The sequence below is a fragment of the Sinocyclocheilus anshuiensis genome, unplaced genomic scaffold (assembly GCF_001515605.1).
Source record: "Sinocyclocheilus anshuiensis isolate Anshui unplaced genomic scaffold, SAMN03320099.WGS_v1.1 scaffold890, whole genome shotgun sequence".
NCBI lineage: Eukaryota > Metazoa > Chordata > Actinopteri > Cypriniformes > Cyprinidae > Sinocyclocheilus > Sinocyclocheilus anshuiensis.
Genome location: NW_015537986.1, coordinates 704,975 through 719,057, shown reverse-complemented (window position 1 = coordinate 719,057; position 14,083 = coordinate 704,975). Strand labels below are relative to the sequence as shown.

General features: G+C 37.2%; 2 protein-coding genes across 4 annotated transcripts in view; one reads left to right on the top strand and one right to left on the bottom strand.

Moving 5' to 3' along the window:
• The window catches only part of LOC107674759 (alanine aminotransferase 2-like), a 38,146-nt gene extending 27,300 nt beyond the window's left edge, over window positions 1–10,846 (bottom strand). For both annotated transcript variants that reach the window (XM_016468863.1, XM_016468873.1), the window contains exon 1: window positions 10,734–10,846. The gene's annotated coding sequence lies outside the window, so the exon portion shown is untranslated. The remainder of the gene's footprint in view (window positions 1–10,733) is intronic.
• A 1,302-nt stretch (window positions 10,847–12,148) lies between these two features.
• aclyb (ATP citrate lyase b) overlaps window positions 12,149–14,083 on the top strand; it is a 52,485-nt gene continuing 50,550 nt past the window's right edge. For both annotated transcript variants that reach the window (XM_016468785.1, XM_016468777.1), the window contains exon 1: window positions 12,149–12,311. The gene's annotated coding sequence lies outside the window, so the exon portion shown is untranslated. The remainder of the gene's footprint in view (window positions 12,312–14,083) is intronic.

The window sequence follows — 14,083 nt, the reverse complement described above, 5'->3', positions numbered from 1 at the left end:
TATATATATATATAATACAATTTTTTTATTATGGCTGCACGATAAATCGAAATAAATATGGCTAAATGCGATAGTATTATCACGAAGGCTGCCATTACCGCTAACAGAGGCCAGAGACGCTAAACGCAAAGAGGACGTGCAAAATATTAGAAGAAAATCCTAAATAGTAAATTGGGGATGAGATTTATATGAATGTATCTGAATATTCATCAGAAAAGTTTAGATGGCAATTTTTTTCATCTTACCTCCGTATAATGCTCATTAAAAATGTTTTTGTTTACAGCGGTAACTAAGGAAACGCTATATTGCCGTTGTTCCATAAGCCCTGCTTTGTTTACAGCGGTAACTAAGGAAACGCTAGGGGGAAGTCGTGGCCTAATGGTTAGAGAGTCAGACTCGTAACCCAAAGGATGCGGGTTTGAGTCTCGTACCAGCAGGGATTGTAGGTGGGGGGAGTGAATGTACAGCGCTCTCTCCCACCTTCAATACCACGACTGAGGTGCCCTTGAGCAAGGCACAGAACCCCCAACTGCTCCCTGGGGCCGCAGCATAAATGGCTGCCCACTGCTCCGGGTGTGTGTTCATTGCTGTGTGTGTGCTGTGCACTTTGGATGGGTTAAATGCAGAGCACTAATTCCAAGTATGGGTCACCATACTTGGCCACATGTCACGTCACTTTTTCACGTCACTATATTGCCGTTGTTCCATAAGCCCTGCTTTGTTTACAGCGGTAACTAAGGAAACGCTATATTGCCTTTGTTCCATAAGCGCCACCTGCTGTCAGAGAGTGAGTCTGCGATCTCATTCATCCCGTCTGCTGTTTTTGTTTCGTGCAGATTTTTTATGTAGCATAATTTTACAAAGCTAAAGTCAGACTATTCTGATTTTGCTTAAAATGTAGAAATTATACAGTCTAATTTAAATCAAAAACTGCTCTTGCTACATGTATGTAGCATCTTTGTTTGGATCATAGTCCAGATTTGGCCTATTACAGTTCAACCTGTAATAGAGCAAATAAACATCTTGTTCATGTACACATATTTTCATTCTTTCTTGTCTCTTTCTTAATTGCTAATTTTAAGAATGTTTGAAACGAAGTATTGCAATTTTACTTTAATTTAATTTTAATTTTTAATTTGAATGTAATAAAATTAGATTAAATATTGCAGTGTAGGCAGGCCCGGATTGGCTAATCGGGAGCACCAGGAGAATTCCCGGTGGGCCGGTCTGTGTTTTGGCCGTCATAACGCAATTGGTCCCGTATTCGCAGGCACGCCATGTGACCACCAGAGACAGACCATATTAATAACAAATTCTCAATTGATAATTAATCATTCTTTGTGCGCAAATTGTTTTATTTGTGAACGTAGCCGCTCAAGGAAGGCTTTAAGACCAAGCGGAATCCTCTGCCGGCTGCTCCCGCTTCACAGCAAACGAGACTCGCTCTAACGCCAATTCCCTTCACCGTCTGCATTTTGATTTTGGCAAATCAGTTTGGGCGAATGCAACTTATTGATCATGAGCCCAACATCCAGCAAGGCAGGAAAACATTCAATCTACCTGAGGAAAGACGTCTTTCACTATTGTAAGTTAATGCTGTTAAATAGAGAGAGAGAAATACATTTAAAAAAAAATTAGCTTCAAGCGCATTCTTAAACTTGGTCCTCAGTATATTATTGAAGTACAAATCCAAGCACTAGAAGTAGGCCGCAATCTCTTAAATTTTCTTTAATTGAAAAATATATATTTTCATTCATTCATAGGCTAGCCTATATGGTTGCAATAATATTTTAGTTCAAAAATTCAAGTGTCATTGTTTAAAAAAAAAAAAATGCTTTATTGACTGACGTTTCATAGACCTTCAGTTGTTATGCTTTCAAATTTCATGCAATTGTATGTAATTTCACAGTATTTTCACCTCCTAAATTCGTAGGCCTACACTACTTTTCAGTCACAATTCTTTAATAGTACAATTTACTCAGGCCGATTACTTTTTTTTTTTTGTATGACATTAAAATAATTTTTAGAATAAATGTACATAAATAGGTTAAGCAAAACAAATGTGATTATTTTTGAGAACTTTTGAACTGCAGGCAGACATACATTATGGTACAGTACAAATATTTTGAGCGTCCCTTATTCTGTCCCTTATTTTCTTATTAAGAATCACAATTGTCCCTTATTTTCCATTTGCGGCACCTTGCAAAGAAAAAAAAAAAACTCAGTTGCTGGAGATATGCGAGCAAAAGATTATAGATAAAAAATGGATAAAATGCAAAGACAGCGCTGAAAAGGCCAGTATATATATATATATATATATATATATATAAACAAAAGCTCTAGAAAAATACAATGAACAATGCACTATTGCAGACTTATATACTGAGGTTTTAATTATTTTAATAACTCAGTTGTAAACTAAAGTGGGCCGGTCTAAGGCATGAAACTCCAGGGCTGAAAATGAGTCCCACTCCGGCCCTGAGTGTAGGCTTATACCTTTGGAGGATAACAGTAAAATTCTCTAATTTAAATAACTAGGCAGCTGACTTAATGTCAGTTTTTCGTGCAATAGTCTTATTTATATTGTATCATTTGTTTTATGCCATAAAACTATGCAGTTTCTGTGTGAATGATCTCTGGTGCATTGGCTGTGATGCTAGGGCGATGCAGCTATCTTGCCTATAGGGCACCAAGCTGGTCAAGGCCAGCCCTGATTTGGAGTCTTTAACTCAAACCCTCTAGCACCACTAACTGTCCAAATTTGTACTTTGTTTATGTTATTAACCATAAGGTCTAGAAATAAAAATACATCTTTTTTTCTGATTTCTTTGGCTCAAGATGATTCGATTTGTACCCTAAGAGGTCATGTTGATGTCGTCAATTTTCCATCATGAAAATGTTCCCGCCATTTTGAATTTTTTGGAAAAACCTACTTTTTTCGAACTCCTCCTAGACCATTGGTCCATTTTTTGTAAAAAATAAAACCAGATCATCTTCAGACCATAATGCCAAAAAGTTGTCAAATTCAAGTTGATCAAATAACGTGTGAACAAATTTCACAAAGAGCTTGCCAAACTGAATGTGAGGCTATATCTCCGCAGTGCTGTAGCCAATTCAGACCAAACTTGGTGTTATGACAACCATGACCTAAGGGTAACTGCACAGCCTGGTACCCAGCTATTTAACACTACTTTTTGTCACATCAAATTGTGGCTCATTATTATTATTAATAATAATACAAAAGGCTATACAATAACTTTTATTAACAGAACGAATAAGAAATACCCGCGTTGTAACAAATAGGCCTAGCCTAAATAAAAGTTTTTTGGATTTCCCCTTACTTCAAACGAATGCTTAGTTTGTGGCCCATTATTATTAATAATAATAACAATAATAAAAGGCTATATAATAAACAACACAATGACAAATTCACTTATATTAAACTTTGAACTTTTATTAACAATATGAATAAGGAAAATATGTTTTACCCGCATTGTAACACAAATAAATAAACGGTCTTTGGATTTCCCCTTTCTTTAAAACGATCGTAGTTTGTGGTTCATTATTAGCCTATTAATTAAAACACATCAGCCATAAAATAGTACAATGGCAAATTCGCATAGGCCTATATTAAACATCTAACTTTTATTAACAAAATGAATAAGACGGATATACTTGCATTGTAACCCAAATAAATAGCCTAAGGTCTTTTCCCTCTTTTAAAACAAATACTTAGTTTGTGGTTCATTGTTTTATTTATTTATTTATTTATTTAGGCTATATTTAATGAAAACAGCAACAATAAAGACAACTCGCTTATATTAAACGAAGAAATTAAACTTTTATTAACAAAAGGTGCGCTTTTGGATCATAGTGTCTCGCAAGACTTTTATTTCTCAGCCCCCCCTGCTCAAAATACGTTGGCTATGCATCACACTGACCACACCACATTAATCTGGAAACAGTGCTACCTATTGGTCAAAAGTGATAAGCAATTAAACTACTAGTGATTGTATTTATGATTTTTCAGCCATTTTGACTAAAATCATATTAAAATGTCTTTAATTATTTATTGTTGCAGCTGGTCTGATGCTCCCTGCCATGCTTAGGTCCTCATTTTGCCTCTGTTGTGCTTGTCCCTAAATGCGGCTTGCAGCTATAATTACATTTTTTTTTTTTTTTTTTTTGACTGGAGACTCTAGTTAGAGATTCTACTTCTCAAAAGTAAAAAAGATTCTACAAAATTAGCTCAAACTTCAAGCCCATAATAAAAATAACTAAAAAAAAAAGCACTTTCTTTTTGGACCTGTCTGTCACAAACTCTAACCCATATATTTCAGCTTATTAAAATACAGTAATTTTTATAATCTTCTTCAATGTTGTTATTTGGACTTCTGAGGAAGAAAGGAATTACACTCTTAAAAATAAAGGTGCTTCAAAAGGTTCTTCAAGCGATGCATAGAAGAACCATTTTTGGTTCCACAAAGAACCATGCAGTCAAAGGTTCTTTAAAGAACCATCTCTTTCTTACCTTTTTGTAATCTGAAGAACATTCTTTCGCCACAAAGAACCTTTTGTGAAACAGAAAGGTTCTTCAGGTGTTAAAGGTTCTTTATGGAACCTTTTAGACAAAAAGGTTCTTCTATGGCATCGTGAAGCACCTTTATTTTTAAGAGTGTATGTTCAGAATTAGCCCAAAAAAAATGATAAAGTCTCAGTATAGAAGCGATTTCATCATTAACGACTAAATGTTATGTTCAACCATAAGGTAGACCGCATACAGTTGGAAAAGAGGAACAGTTGAAGCACCTTAAATAACTTGTGTGCACATCACTCAAACAGTAGAATCCCACTGCTTTAGATGTGTCACGAATCCGGTCCATGAACTTCCGTCTGCTCGCCACCAGAGGTCACTCTTCCACTACTATGGACTCTTGCACCACACCACTGTTGCACTTCACCCGGACTACAGTTCCCATCATCCACTGCACTGATTACACACACACAGTTGATTGCACACAGCTGTAATCAATCACACATTCCCTATATAACACTCACTCTGATCCCTTCCCACTGCCGAGTATTGTTTGGTGCTTATCGCTCATCGTGTGATAGCTACTTTATGGAGCCTTTTCCCCTGTGTTAGTTCCTAGTTCCTAGTTCTAGTCTTAGTCTAGTCTCGCCGTGTTTTCTGATTTTCTGGTACCTGATTTTTGCCTGTTTATCTTAAGTTAACCCTTTGCCTGCTGTTTCGGACTGTGTTTGCACCTCGCCTGGACTCTAGCTCGTCTTGTGGATTCCCCATTTGCCTCGCCCTCAGGATTACGTTCACCGTCGACTGACTCACGCCTTCCTTTGGATACTCTTTTGTCTTGCCCTCTATATACCTGTTTGCCATTGTCTGACCCATGCCTGTTTTATGACCACGTCTCTGTCTCCTATTAAAGCTTTGCAAATGGATCCGCAAGTCTCATGTCTCGTTCGCCCCGTAACAAGATGCTTCATGTTTCATTGTCTAAGAAAAACAACCGTCATACACAGAGAACAAATTAAAACAAATTTAAACAACTAACTTCTAGTTATAACTGATATAACTGACATTTGTAACATGAAGCAAATAAGGATATCATGGCAGTTTGAGAAATATACATGACGTTTGGGTACAGTTGAAACAGTGTTTCTTCATCATTATGCACATCTGAATATAAGGCTTTTTTTTTTTTTTTTACTTTCAGCTGTTTTTATCTACAGAGGCACCATCGAGAGCATTCTGACGAGCTGCATCACTGTGTGGTATGGTGCCTGCAACGCATCCTGCCGCAAGACACTTCAGCGCATAGTGAGAGCAGCTGAGAAGATCGTTGGTGCCTCTCTCCCCTCCCTCCAGGACATTTACAACACCCGTCTCACCCGCAAAGCCCTCTGCATTGCAGGTGATCCCACCCACCCGACACACAGCTTCTTTAGTCTGCTGCCATCAGGGAGGAGACTGCGGAGTCTCCAGGCCAGGACCAGCAGACTGAAGGACAGCTTCATCCATCAGGCTGTCAGGAAGCTGAACTCCCTCCCGACCTTGCCCCCCCTCCCCTCTTTTGCCCCACGCACCACTGAACTCTGACGGACTCTCCCACTCCCCCCTCCCAAATACACACACACAGTCACTTTAATCAGTCTAAATAAGCTCTTTTTGCACTACAAATCATTATATCTGCACTGTTGTTTACTTCACTGGTTTGCACTCTATCTGCCATGTGCCGTGTGCTGCTTTATATATATTTTTTATATTTTTTTTTTACATTTTACCTTATTTGTATATTTGTATAGTTGTATTTTATACTTAATCTGTATATCTGTATTTATGTTCTACTGTTAGTGTTATCTGTATGCACCAAGGGTCTGAGAGTAACGCAATTTCAATTCTCTGTGTGTATGTGCTGTACATGTGGAAGAATTGACAATAAAGCAGACTTGACTTGACTTGACTTGACTTAATAGTACTTATTAAAATGATGTGGTTTGTAATTGGTAAAATGTGCTTGGAAATAAATGATCAGAATATCAACTTGCCTAATTTTGCATGCACTGTAATTTTAATCTTTAATTGGGCTGTTGTTTTGTGAGCAAATTATACTCTAGCAGGGGTTTGCATTGCCTTGAATAAAATGAAGAACTAAAATAAAAAAATTGTAAAACCAATCATGTAATAAACCAACATTCTTCAAAATATCTTATTTTGTTTTCAATGGAAGAAAGACATTCATACAGGTTTGGAACAACAGGGTGAGTAAATTTAATTTTTGGGTCAACCGTCCCTTAAATAAGTTAGCAATTATGGAATTAAGGAAATCAGTCAGTTAACCACTTGATTATAACTATCATTTTAACTCTATAGGCACCCTAATAAAAAGGGGACAATAATCTTGAAGCCTCTGTTCAGTGAAGGTTCAAGAGTCTAATATTTCTATTGGCTTTACTGTGGATCTGCTGTGTATAATAATAAAATGAAAAATGATATACAGTGGGTATAGAAAAGAATCACCTCTTCCCCCATTAATATAACCACATTTTGTTGCTTTGCATCCTGAAAAGAAGACGGACACGGTTTTTGTTTTATCCAGCTGTATTTACTCAGTGCAACTTATAACATCCAAGTGAAAGATATAACAACAAGAAGTCAGGAAAAAAAAAGAAAAAAGAAAAACAGAATCACTGAGTTGGAAAAAGGATCACCAGTATTTTGTTGAACCACCTTTTGCTTTACAGCCTTTAGTCTGTTGATTTGTCTCTACTAACTTAGCACATCTAGACATTGCAATATGTGCCCACTCTTCTTTGCAGAACTGCTCAAATTTAGTTAAATTTGATGGTGACTGTTTGTGGACTGCAGTGTTCAAGTCATTCCACAGATATCCGTGGGCTTTAAGTCTGGTCTCTGACAAGGCCATGCAAGAACATTCACCTTTTTCTCCTTCAACCACTGTGTGGTCTGTTTTGCTGTGTGCTTTGGGTCATTGTCATTTTGGAAGGTTTTTTTTTCCCCCATTGACAACTTTCTGGCAGAGAGCAGATTTTCCTCAATAATTTGACAGTATTTTGTAGACATATCGTTTGGCGTTGAGGCCAAATAATTCAATTTTAGTCTCATCTGACCATAACACCTTTTTCCATGTGGCCTCCGAATCTTCAAGGTGCATTTTGGCAAAGCTCAGTCGTGACTGCATGTGGCCTTTTTTGAGGAATGGCTTTTTTCTTGCAACCCCCTTTCTTGTGATCAGGGCCGGATTTACGCATAGGCATTCTAGGCACGTGCCTATGCTTGCTCGTCCAGGGGGGCCCAAACACAATGAAGAGATATATAATATTTCTGTTATACTATGGGATATCTACAACAGTAAAAGAACCAAAATCCCAGAAGACTAAATATAAAATATAAATAAATATAACAAACAATAGGGTAAAAATGAAAAACTATTTCCATGTCTTCAACCTTTTTTATGAACGGAAATAATGATTTCTTTCTCCCATTCTCTCGCACACAGTATAGACACGCACTCGCACACACACGCGGAGACGCGGACAGAAACTTGTTGTCAGAGCTGCGGCTGCCCCGCAATTTTTCAATAATTTATCAATAAAATAGTTTCGCATTTCTCAGTAGTGAGGTTCTTGAAGCAGTTAAACTTAAAGATTCGATATTAGTAGACGCTGCTGCTGAATACTGCTATTTCAGGACGGAAACATGTCAAATGTCTTGAAACAAATCATCTGAACAATTGATGTGGGATTGTGACTCCAGGCCGTTAAAATTATTAGAGAAATAATGCACTCCCGAAGTGGTTATGTGGCCACATTGCCGCACCTATATGGAATGGTCTTTCTCAAACAAATTAAGAACTACAGTACATTCGATTTTTATTGACTGAACACAAGCGCTTATTGCGATAGAAAACACTGTAACGGTTTCCACTGATTAAGAAATATTTTTGTTTGCTTTGGTGTTAATATTAGGCCTATTATATTAATAGGTAAGGGGGGCCCAAAAATTTATTTTGCCTATGCCACGAAAAGAGGTAAATCCGGCCCTGCTTGTGATATTGTTGTCACATGCACACAATGACCACTCTTTGTCATAAATTCCTGCAGCTGCTTCAGTGTTGCTGTAAGCCTCTTGGTAACCCCTCTGACCAGTTTCCTCCTGGCTTTTTCATCCAGTTTGGAGCGACGTCCTGATCCAGGGAGGGTCTGTGTTGTTTTTTTAAATACCTTCTACTTTTTAATAATAGACTTCATTGTGCTTCTAGGCATTGATAAAGCCTTTGAATGTATTTGGTATCCGCCTCCTGACTTGGGACTGTCCACAACTTTATCCCGGAGATCTTTTGACAGTGCCTTGCCACCCATTGTTGATTGTTTGCTTCAGTTGCACTACCAAGGACTGAAATGTTTCAGGAAAGCTCTTTTCATGCTGAGCTAATCAAAATGAGCACAGCTGATCACAGCTGAAAGTCAAATGGCTTTGTGTGCCATTGAGAAGGTGATTAGCTACACCTGTTTGAATTTACAAGTCATTTTTAGGAGGGGGTGATCCTTGTGAACTCAGTGATTCTGTTTTTTTTTTGTTTTTTTTTCTGACATGTTGGTGTTATATCTTTCACTTGAATGTTATAAGTTGCACTGAGTAAGTACAACTGGATAAAACAAAAACTGTGTCCCTCTTCATTTCAGGCTGCAAAGCAACAAAATGTGATTATTTTAAAGGGGGTGATTATTTTCTATATCCACTGTAGAACACTGCACATTTTAGTCAAATGTTAGTTTTAATGAACAATAACACCCATTATAAAAGTATACGTATAAGGTATAATACGTTTGTACAATAGTAAATAAAGACAAGCAAACAATTTAGTCAAAAGTACAAAGGCAGTGCTCTAGTACAATGATAAATGTAATAAAAAATCTAAACTTATTAGTCTTAACTTTGCCCACAACAAAAACGATTTGCCCAGGAACAAAGATTGCTTATAATATAGGCTTTAGTTTAAAAATTAAATTATTTTGAAGAACATTCTGTTTGTTTGTAAATTAATCTTTTTTGGATAGTTTTTCTTTGTGGTATAAAGATGATTTGGTATTTTTGATGTGCCAGTGCCAGATATAGCCCAGAGTCTCAATTGAGCAACATCAGTTAAGAAGCGAATGAGCAACTTTGTCTGATGACTTGCATTTGCGTCCTGGGGAAAAACAAAAAATCATTCCCTATCAACCTCTATAGTCAACATAGTAATTATATATATTTTTTGGCCATTTGTTAGCAACTGTATTTTTTGAGACACAAAGGCTTTAAGTGGGCTATTACTGATGCATTTTAAGGTGTAAAAAATAAGTGAAAATATCTTAGGCTTTTGTTAGGCACAGAACTTATTTCAGGTGTTTAACCAAAGACCCATTAAAAAAACCTGGAACTTATTTCTGGATTTTAGGACCCATTTCTACAGTACTCTACTCGAGTCTTGCAGTCTCTACTAATGAGCTGATGAGATTAATCGTGTGATAGATGGGGAACCATATAAAATGTGTACTGATGGGACATCAGGACAGGTTTAAGAAGCACTGTTTTCAGTTATTTCTATATTAACATAACCATGCCTCATATTGCTCATATACATTTGTTCTTGGCCTCACATAAACAGGTTGTGGCCTATGAAAAACATATGAAGGAAACAGGGAAAAACGAATTTGTTTGTAATTCTGATTATATTCTGTGGTGATTTTCTTTGTTGCTTTGTTGCTACAACATTTAACTGCTGAGCTTGTGTTTTCTCAGAGTATGTTTTCATTACTGGAAGGCGTAATGTTGTTCTCTGCCATTCAGCTAATGATATGCTGGAAACATGCAAGAACTAACTTCTCTTTACTTCTAACTTTGCCATTTTTGCTCAACAACTTTTAAACTGTTGGTGTAAAAATGATTTTAGTGGATGTATGAAGTCAGTTCCCTTCAAATTAAAACAGTAATCTCATCATCACATTAACTTTTTGGATGTTCCACTAATGTCTGCAACCACAAAGTGTCACAAAATTTATTGTAATCATTTTCAATACTGGTCCATTGTTTTGTCATTTCAAAAACAAACAAACAAAAACTTTCTAGACACACTCTAATGATATCAGTAATATTTGCAAACAAATCATGAAGTCAGTTTTTTGTACTTTTGTAAATAATTGCACAGTACCTTATTTGATCACTTTTGGTCATTAATCTCTGTCTTCCAATTGTTTAATCTGACCTTCTTCCCTCTTTTCTGTGCACAGTTAAAAAGACAACTCCACCAATGTGAAGACCTTGTGTTCATATATGACATCAGAGGTTTTTTCCTGCCCACCCCTTTCATTCCGTTCTATTCAAGGAAAGTTTCCAAGACATTTCCAAGTCAACTTTGGCCTCTATGGATTGTACCTTCTCAGGAGAGAGTGATATTCGATCTTTGTAGACATGTGATGTTGACCCAAATGACATTCAGTTGAACAGAACGTGCTGCACTCTGACAAAATGTACAAATGCTGCAGTCCATCAGCATAAACTGTACCATATTACACATCTTCTTCAACAGCTGTTGCTAAAACATCAGCCATCAAAACACAGGGACCACATTCTAAAGATAATGCACAGCTTATTGTGACATGTTGGTTGTAGAATGGAAGGAGAGAGTTGAGGCAAGGATCTATTTGCACTGTTTATTAACTCTGTGCTATTGTTCGATCATTTAAAGAAAAGATCCCACGTGGTCTGAGAATTAAGAAATTTCCTTCATTCGGGGCTGATCATTTGGACTGAAATAAGTGGAAAACAATACTGAATAAATGCTCTCTAGAGATCTCATCCTTCTCCCCAATAAGGAAGCTAAAAAAAAATTAAATGCAAAAGGAAATAGATTTATTTTCTTTTTACCCCAAAATTGTTTTTAATTTATTAATTAATTTTCCTCTATATTTAAAAATATTTTATATTTTCTTTTTGTTTTCCAATTTAATTAATGTATATTTTTCTTTTGTATTTTACTACAATGTTTGATTTGTGTAGGAGTTGGTTGGTTAAAGCCATTCCCACTAATTTATCTGGTCAACCAGCTGTTTTAATGATCCACTGATTGCCAATAGTTTAAAGAATGTTTGTGTGAATAATGGATGTGTTTCCTGAAGAATGTGTATTCTGTGTCAAGCTGAAATGTGTTGATCAACTCTTTTAGGCCCGGTTTCACAGACAGGGCTTAGATTTAGCCAGGATTAGGCCATGGTTCAATTAGGACATTTAAGTAATTTTTATAAACGTGCTTAGAAAAAAACATTACTGGTGTGCTTTTTGAGACAAAACAAAGGCACTGATCTATTTTAAGATCAGTCAGTGCAAGTTTCTTTCAGTTGAAACAGCTCAGACTTATTCTAGGACTAGGCTTAAAGGAACACTCCACTATTTTTGAAAATAGGTTCATTTTCCAACTCCCTAGAGTTAAACAGTTGAGGTTTACCGTTTTCTAATCCATTCAGCCGATCTCCGGGTCTGGCGGTAGCACTTTTAGCTGCAGCTTAGCACAGATCATTGAATCTGATTAGACCGTTAGCATCTCGCTCAAAAATGTAGTAGGTGGCAGTATGCACGATTTACAATGGTCTGTATCCCACCAGGAAACTAAAAAAGAAGAAGAAGAAGAAATCCGCGCATCAGCATCCAGTCAGCGCGTACCCCAGCAGCTGGACTGTATCGCGTTTGACAGTCCCGAACTTCAAGACCGTCACATTGTGTGTTTTACCCGGTAAGGTTTGGCATTGTTTGGCCGGGCCGTGTTAACGTCTAAATGCTGTTCCTGAACGCGCGATGCACTTTGTATTCGACGGTTGTCCACAGTGTAGACAGCGTCATCGAATATAATGGGAGTGTTTGTCGCGTCGCTCGCAGTGTAGAGAGGTTTCCTGATTGTTCATGTGTGACGGGCCACTCTCTGTCTATTAGGTAATTAGGAGATCTTAATATTATCACTCTGTCATCTTTTAAATGTTAGGTGACCAACTCTTTCATTCCAGATGGCAGCCGAAATTGTCAGTGTTTTGCCATGATTCTGACTATAAATGTGACTAAATTATGAAAACTACAAACGCAAAACCTATTGCAGGGGCTGGGATTGTTAACGTACAGCTTAGATTCAGGTAGCACCCTAAACTGGTTTATTTTGGGCTTGACATATAATGCAGCTGCTTTTATCAAACATATAGTACCAATAAGTGCATAAAGGGTTAGTTCACCCAAAAATGAAAATTCTGTCATTAATTACTCACCCTCATGTCGTTTCAAACCCGTAAAACCTTCGTTCATCTTCGGAACACAAATTAAGATATTTTTGATGGAATCTGAGAGCTGTCTGACCCTGCATAGACAGCAACGCAACCGAAATGTTACCAAGTCCAGAAAGTTAGCAAGGAGATCTGTAAAATAATCCACGTGACGATCAGTGGTTCAACCGTAATATTACGAAGCTACGAGAATACTTTTTGTGCTCAAAAGAAAAAAAAAAAACGACTTTATTTACTTTACATATATATATAGATATATGTATGTGTGTGTGTGTGTGTGTGTGTGTGTATGAAAATAATTAATCTGTAATAAACATGATACATACTGTAAACCTGTTAATCATGTTTGTGGGCCTTTACCACACGTTTGATAACTGAGTAATATTTTCAGTGTCATGTGATGTTAGGTTTAGTGGTCGGTTTAATCAGCGCTTATATATATATGTGTGTGTGTGTGTGTGTGTGTGTGTGTGTGTGATAAGACCCCTTACAAAAAATGAGACATGCACGCAATGTACTAGTGTAGTCATGATACCAAAATTCCAGTAATTGGTAGCAATACTAGTGAAATGTAATTATTCTCAATATAATTTTTTATAGATAAAAATGCCTTTGAACACACTCTGTAATTGTTTAATTGCTTATTTTTTACATACTTTTAATTATGAAAATACTATTTAAAGTAATGAAAAGTTTGCACTAATCCCATGCATGACTTCCCCCAAATGTCTATATGAATGTAATTTCTATTCAATTTTGTCAACATTTTTTATATGACTCCCTCTCAATCTGATGGCCTGATGGTTAGAGAGTCGGACTCGTAACCCAAAGGTTGCAGGTTCGAGGCTTGTACTGGCAGGGATTGTAGGTGGGGGGAGTGAATGTACAACGCTCTCTCCCACCTTCAATACCACGACTGAGGTGCCCTTGAGCAAGGCACCAAACCCCTAACTGCTCCCCGGGCGCCGCAGTAAAAAATGGCTGCCCACTGCTCCGGGTATGTGTTCATTGCTGTGTGTGTGCTGTGCACTTTGGATGGGTGCACTAATTAGCAGAGCACTAATTCCGAGTATGGGTAACCATACTTGGCCACATGTCACTTCACTTCAGTCTAGGGCTGCACGATAAATCGCATGCGATATTTAATGCGCATCTTGTCAGAAAGCCGGTTCTGTAATCAGCGGTAAATCTCCATCACCTGCGTGCTTTCACATTGAGCAGCATTAACTACACAGAG